This window comes from Marmota flaviventris, chromosome X (genome assembly GCF_047511675.1).
Source record: "Marmota flaviventris isolate mMarFla1 chromosome X, mMarFla1.hap1, whole genome shotgun sequence".
NCBI classification, from domain to species: Eukaryota; Metazoa; Chordata; class Mammalia; order Rodentia; family Sciuridae; genus Marmota; species Marmota flaviventris.
This window is the reverse complement of record NC_092518.1, coordinates 96,541,736-96,549,512: the sequence shown is the minus strand read 5'-3', so window position 1 is coordinate 96,549,512 and position 7,777 is coordinate 96,541,736.

Sequence of the window (7,777 nt, the reverse complement as noted above, 5' to 3'; positions counted from 1 at the left end):
GATTCATGAAATATTTTCCTCCTCTATTTACCACCACCTATATTCACACACTCTATTGATTTAGGGCATCTTTAGAGATCTTACTTCCTAAGAATACCCAGGACACTGCCTAAACCAATATTTAGTATCCTTATAGGAGGGCAGGAGTACCAGAGGACTCTAATATTCATGCACACATTCCCAGCTTCCCTACGATCTGAAGCAATGAGAACATGGTATCTATTCTCCCCACTCATTCTGTAATTTCCTTTAACCTACAGTAGCATTGGCTAGTGTTTACTACAGGCCAAGGAATGTCAATTTTTCTAATGTTTAATGAGAGCTATTGATTTCAAGGCTCATAACATTCTGGAGGACCCCCTGTTGTCAAGAATGGATCATTAACTCTACACACTGCTAGTAAAGGACTGTTGGATATAATTTCTCATTAAGGATGGAGAGGACAAATACTTTGAAATAAGCAATAAGATGACCTCAATTTATGAACAGATATTAATCTGCTATTCCATCACCACTGGAAGAAATAAGGCAATTTCTCATCCTAAAAATGCTGGAGAGAACTTCTTACTCCCTCTGTACCAAAATAAACATGCTCAAGCAAACAATTTAATCCTAGGGACTTCTGAGGCAATCATACCTCTTATCTTTACAAGTCCATTAAAAACAGGGGGGTATCCAGTATTATAGGAAAGCTTGTGAGGAGGCAAATGAAGCAGGGGAGGGGAAGAATTCAAACCTCAAATTTAATTCAGAATTTTAACGTTATTTTCATATAAGTTTTTGCGATCAGAATGCATATATAAAATATTTTGCTTTGCTAGGGCAAGCAAAATATTCCTCGGTGTCCACATCATACTAATCCCTGAAACTCTTTACTTTAGAAATAGATTTATGGGCTGGGGATGTGGCTCAAGTGGTAGCGCGCTCGCCTGGCATACGTGCGGCCCGGGTTCCATCCTCAGCACCACATACAAACAAAGATGTTGTGTCCGCCGAAAACTAAAAAGTAAATATTTTAAAAATTCTCTCTCTCTCTCTCTCTCTCTCTCTCTCTCTCTCTCTCTCTCTTTCTCTCTCTCTCTCTCTCTTAAAAAAAGAAATAGATTTATTATTGGGGGCTTAAGGCTATGGTAACTATAAATATAAGGATCTTATGGTTAGGAGAATGGTGATAATAAATTCATGATGTTATAAAGCATTTAGAGAAACCACTCTTGTTATTTAATTGTAGTGTTAGAATATTTTATTTTGATGAGGCCAAAGAGTTCTATTTCAAGCTTCCACTTGGCTCACCAACCTCCTCTACATATCCCTAATAGAGCTCTAGGAGATTACTGGGAACTTTTTCCCAAGCAGACTTCAGTGCTGCAGGTGTCCGAAAATGAATCTGGATTGTCCTCTCTGGAACCTCTACTCCTTGCCTTTGGTGCTGTCCCCTGTAATATCTTTATATTATATTATATTATATATATATATATATATATATATATATATATATATATATATATATATTGGTAGCTAATTTTAAAGCCCTTAAAATATTTGGTGAGAAAATGGATCCCTTGTGTATTGCTGGTAGGAATGTAAAATGGTGTAGCCAGTGTAGAAAACAGTATGGTGGTTCCTCAAAAAATCAAATGTACAATTACTGTATGATCCAGAAATTCCACTTCTGGGAAAGTACCCAAAATAAATGAAAGCAGCAACTAGAACAGATATGTGTACATCCATGTTCATAGCAACATCATTCACAATAGCCAAAATATAGAAGCAGCACAAATGTCTATAAACAGATGGATGAATAACCAAAGCATATCTATGCAATGGAATATTATTCACCTTTAAAAAGGAATTCTGATACATGCTACAATATAGATGAAGTATTTCACCTCCTCTAGTCACCACCACCACCCGTCTTCATACACTCTATTGATTGAGGACCTTATACTAAGTGAAATAAGCAAAGAAACTGAATAGACATTTTTCAAAAGAAGTATACAAATAGCCAACAGGGATATTTTTCATATTTTTCATATGTGCTCAAAATCACTAATCCTTCACTTAGAATGATATTCTCTAACTCCATCCATTTATCTGCAAATGCCATAGCTTTATTCTCTTTTAATGTTGAGTAATATTCCATTGTGTGTGTGTGTGTATACACATATCACATTTTCTTTATCCATTCCTCTAGTGAAGGACATCTAGGTTGCTTCTACAGTTTAGCTATTGTGAATTGAACTGCTATAAACATTGATGTGGCTGTGTTACTATAGTATGCTAATTTTAAGTCCTTTGGGTATAGACCGAGGAGTAGGATAGCTGGGTCAAATGGTGGTTCCATTCCAAGTTTTCTAAGGAATCTCCATATTACTTTCCAGATTGGTTGTACCAATTTGCAGTCCCACCAGCAATGTATGAGTGTGCCGTAAGCAGAGTAAGCCAATCCCAAAAAAAACAAAGGCCAAATGTTCTCTGATAAGTGGATACTGATCCATAATGGAGGAGGGCATGGGAAAAATGGAGAAACTTTGATTGGGCAAAGTGTAGGGAGGAGTGGGGAGGGGGCATGTTGTCAGGAAAGATGGTGGAATGACATGGGCATCATTACCCTAGATAACATGTATAACTGCACATATGGTGCAATGTTACATTGTGTACAACCAGAGAAATGAAAAGTTGTGCTGCAATCATGTACAATGAATCAAGATTAATTCTACTTTCATATATACCCAATTAAAATAAATAAATTAATGAATTTTAAAAATCACTAATCCTCAGAGAAATGCAAAGCAATCAAAACCACAATTAGACATCAATTACATCCAATAACAACAAAAGACAAGTGTTGGCCAGGATGTTGAGGAAAGGGAAACTTTGTAATTGTTGGTGAGAATGTTAATAAAGAAGCCACTATAGACAACGGTGTAGAAATTTCTCAAAAAAATTAAAAATAAAACTACCATATAATCCAACAGTCCCATTTCTGCCTACAAATTCAGAGGAACTAAAATCAGCATCTTGAAGAGATAACTCCATGCCCATATTCACTGCAGCATTATACATAATAACCAAGACATAGATGCAACCTACATGTCCACCAACAAGTGAATGGATAAACAAAATGTATTATGTACATATGGGATATTATTAGACTTTACAAAGAAGGAAATCCTATCATATGTGACAATGTGAATGAACATGGAAGATATCGTGCTAAGTAAAATAAGCTGGATATGGAAGGACAAATACTACATGATACAACTTATATAACCAATTGAATAAATTAAACTCACAGAAGCAAAGAGAAGAAGAGCAGTTGCTAGAAGTTGGGATTAGGGTGGGGGTACATGGGATGTATTAGTGTAAGGGTACAAAGTTTCTGTTATGCAACATGAGTAAGTCCCAGAAATAGCTCCTGTTGTCAGTAACACTACATGTTATTATAATTAATATTTTGCTGTGAAGATATATCTTAAATGAGTATTTTTATCACAAAATAGCAAATAAATTAATAGAGTGGGAGGAAATATTTGGAGGGGATTAATATGTTTATAACGTAGATTGTGGTGATGGCTTCATAGGTGTAAACTTATCCTTTAATTGTTCATTTGTATGCACCAAATATGTACAGATTTTTGTGGGCTAATCATACTTCAATTGGTGTTTTTAAGGTAAAATGATGATTGTCAGAAGCTTAATAAGGGAGTCACAGGAAGTTATTATTTAACAAGTTCAAAATTTCAGTTTGGAAAAGATAAAAACTTCCAGAGATAGATGGTGGTGTTATTGGACAACAGTACTTAATGCAATTAAACTGGAAACTTTAAAATTGTTAAAATGGTAAGACTTATGTATATTTTACTATAATTGGAAAAAATGGTGAAATCAGAAAAAAAAGCCTAGAGATTAGTTTACAGTAAAAAGTAAACAACAACAAAAAAACCCTAAATGGTCCCCCCCCCAAAAAAAAGACCCATGTCTATATGGCAACAAAAACTGTACCCAGCTCTGTGATTGGGCCAGCACAAAGTATAACCAACTCTATTATTTCTTTGATCTCGATGAGATATTTAATAAGCACAGACTTAATCACATAAGAAGACAGTGGCAATAAACAATGCACTGCTCTAAGCAAACCCTATATATTAACTTATTTAATTCTCCCTATAATCCTGTGAAATAAATAATACTAACCTTCTTTACTGAGGAACAAAGTGAAGGATAAAGAACCAATAGCATTATGTGGCTTCTAAACTTTTAATACATAGTATGAGTCCAAGATATTTTTTCTTTCTCACAAGCATTTTCTCATTCAATAGTTTACCATTGCTTTGATTCCTTGTTCTGCTATCTACTTCATTATTTCTCTAAGCTTGAAATAAAGGCATAAAAGTAAGCTATCAGATCTTCCTATAGATAACACACATTAAAAAGAACACACATTGCTGCTCACGTGACATACATATATATCTCCTCCAGGGTCATTTAGAGCCTCAAGTCAACCAATATTATGAGACATGGTGGGAGTAGAAGTAAGCCTGTTCAATCTCGATTCTAAACCATCTTCCTCATTTATACATCACTGTAATTAAATATAGCTGCTCCTATGAGAATATGTTTTAATAGGGAGAGACTGTCTTGATTGAACTTGGGGAAAAAATGTTTGACTGATCAAGTGAGGGATGCTGAAAGGTGACTAGGGAAATACCAACCCCACTGATTGACTTGCTTGTGATTTTGCCTCAGGCCCACCTGCCAATATGTTTGCACTCCAATTTTGTCACTGGAAACCCTCTCTCTGAATCTCAGTTGGATCTTCTTCCAGGTCTAGTTAATAAGATTGTAGAAATAGTACTCAAAACTTCATCCTCTGTGTCTGGCAGGAAGACAACCAAAACAATGATAGATTCACAAAAGCATTTTAGGAGAAGAGTGACTGTAGGAAACCAGGATATTGAGTTTGGAAAAGAGAAGGTTCAGTGCCACAAGGGGCCTTGTTCATAACGGCAATAGCAATGATTATATTAAGTGCCATGAACTGATCCAAAGACTTCATATTCATCAGTTCTTTTGATTTTTATAAAATACCTATAAATAAGGCACTATTATATCCAAAATTTATATGTGAGCTAATTTTAGGCTAATAGAGAAAATGTTTGCACAGTGAATAGGAAGCAAAGATTAATACATTATTTGATTATACACTCCTAATTCACCCCTATCACCAAACTCTCTTTGTTTCTTCCATGGCAATTTCCAAAGTTTGTATTTATCTTGTTTGTTCATTCCCCAACTAAACTGTAAAGCAGGCAGGGAACATAAATAGTATTGTTCCACATTGTGTATCTAGTGCCTACCCTGGTTCTTGTATATAACTTAGCATTCAACAAACACTTGTGAGAGGGAACCAAGGAGGAAGGAAGGAACTAAAACCTAGGCAGATGTAATTTCAGGGCTCATTCCCTTAACCACTAAATTACACTATAATATTTCTGTGGGTTGCCAACACCATATTTTGGCCAACACCCTGGATCAGTCATCTAGGTTGTTCACATTAAACCCAATTTCATGTGCTATGTCAAAGCAGACAAAGCAATAGCAGGCAGAGCTCCTAAGACAGCCTATTAGATGTTGTCTTACTCTCTTTGCCTCTGCCCATGGTCCAATTCTAGGCAGCTTTGTTACAACTGGAACACACATTCTAACAAAACATCCTACCAGACAGGGCAGGCTTAAGAGGTAGTTTGCATAGCAGTCTCACAAGTTTTTGAGAAGAAAATGCATCAATGTACTCTTCCTGCATTTCATCAGTCTTAATAACAAAAAAAAATGTCTATTTCTCCCTCTGACCCTCTCTTTTATTTGGTCCTCTTTCTAAGCTCTATAATGGTTCTGCCATGAAAAACCATTAAAATTAAAAGAACATTTTCCTGACTAAATCCCTTCCTGCACTTCCAAGCCCTCAGTTGTCTATTTACAACTATGCACTTCATTTCACTAAGTTCTATTTCTAGGCCACTAATATCATCTCATGCAGAGAAAGACATCAAGGAGGAAATTAAAAAATTCTTAGAGATAAATGAAAACACAGACACAACATATCGGAATCTATGGGACACACTGAAAGCAGTTCTAAGAGGAAAATTCATTGCTTGGAGTTCATTCCTTAAAAAAAGAAAAAAACAACAAATAAATGATCTCATACTTCATCTCAAAATCCTTGAAAAAGAAGAGCAAAACAACAGCAAAAGAAGTAGAAGGCAAGAAATAATTAAAATCAGAGCTGAAATTAATGAAATCGAAACAAAAGAAACAATTGAAAAAATTGACAAAACTAAAAGTTGGTTCTTTGAAAAAATAAATAAAATCGACAGACCCTTAGCCTTGCTAATGTAGAGAAGAAGAGAGAGAACTCAAATTACTAGCATACGGGATGAAAAAGGCAATATCACAACAGACACTTCAGAAATACAGAAGATAATTAGAAATTATTTTGAATCCTTATACTCCAATAAATTAGAAGATAGTGAAGGCATCGATAAATTTCTTTAGTCATATGATCTGCCCAGATTGAGTCAGGAGGATATAGACAACCTAAACAGACCAATATCAATTGAGGAAATAGAAGAAACCAACAAAAGACTATCAACTAAGAAAAGCCCAGGACCAGATGGGTATACAGCAGAGTTTTACAAAACCTTTAAAGAGGAACTAATACCAATACTTTTCAAGCTACTTCAGGAAATAGAAAAAGAGGGAGAACTTCCAAATTCATTCTACGAGGCCAACATCACCCTGATTCCTAAACCAGACAAAGACACTTCAAAGAAAGAAAACTACAGACCAATATCTCTAATGAACCTAGATGCAAAAATCCTCAATAAAATTGTGGCAAATCAGATACAAAAACATATCAAAAAAATTGTGCACCATGATCAAGTAGGATTCATCCCTGGGATGCAAGGCTGGTTCAATATACGGAAATCAATAAATGTTATTCACCACATCAATAGACTTAAAAATAAGAACCATATGATCATCTCGATAGATGAGGAAAAAGCATTCAACAAAGTACAGCATCCCTTTATGTTCAAAACTCTAGGAAAACTAGGGATAACAGGAACATACCTCAATATTGTAAAAGCAATCTATGCTAAGCCTCAGGCTAGCATCATTCTGAATGGAGAAAAATTGAAGGCATTCCCTCTAAAATCTGGAACAAGACAGGGATGCCCTCTCTCACCACTTCTGTTCAACATAGTTCTCGAAACACTGGCCAGAGCAATTAGACAGACGAAAGAAATGAAAGGCATAAAAATAGGAAAAGAAGAAATTAAATTATCACTATTTTCAGATGACATGATTCTATACCCAGCAGACCCAAAAGGGTCTACAAAGAAACTATTAGAGCTAATAAATGAATTCAGCAAAGTGGCAGGCTATAAAATCAACACGCATAAATCAAAGGCATTCCTGTATATCAGCGACAAATCCTCTGAAATGGAAATGAGAACAACCACTCCATTCACAATATCCTCAAAAAAATAAAATACTTGGGAATTAACCTAACAAAAGAGGTGAAAGACTTATACAATGAAAACTACAGAACCCTAAAGAGAGAAATAGAAGAAGATCTTAGAAGATGGAAAAATATACCCTGTTCATGGATAGGCAGAACTAACATCATCAAAATGGCGATATTACCAAAAGTTCTCTATAGGTTTAATGCAATGCCAATCAAAATCCCAACGGCATTTCTCGTAGAAATAGAGAA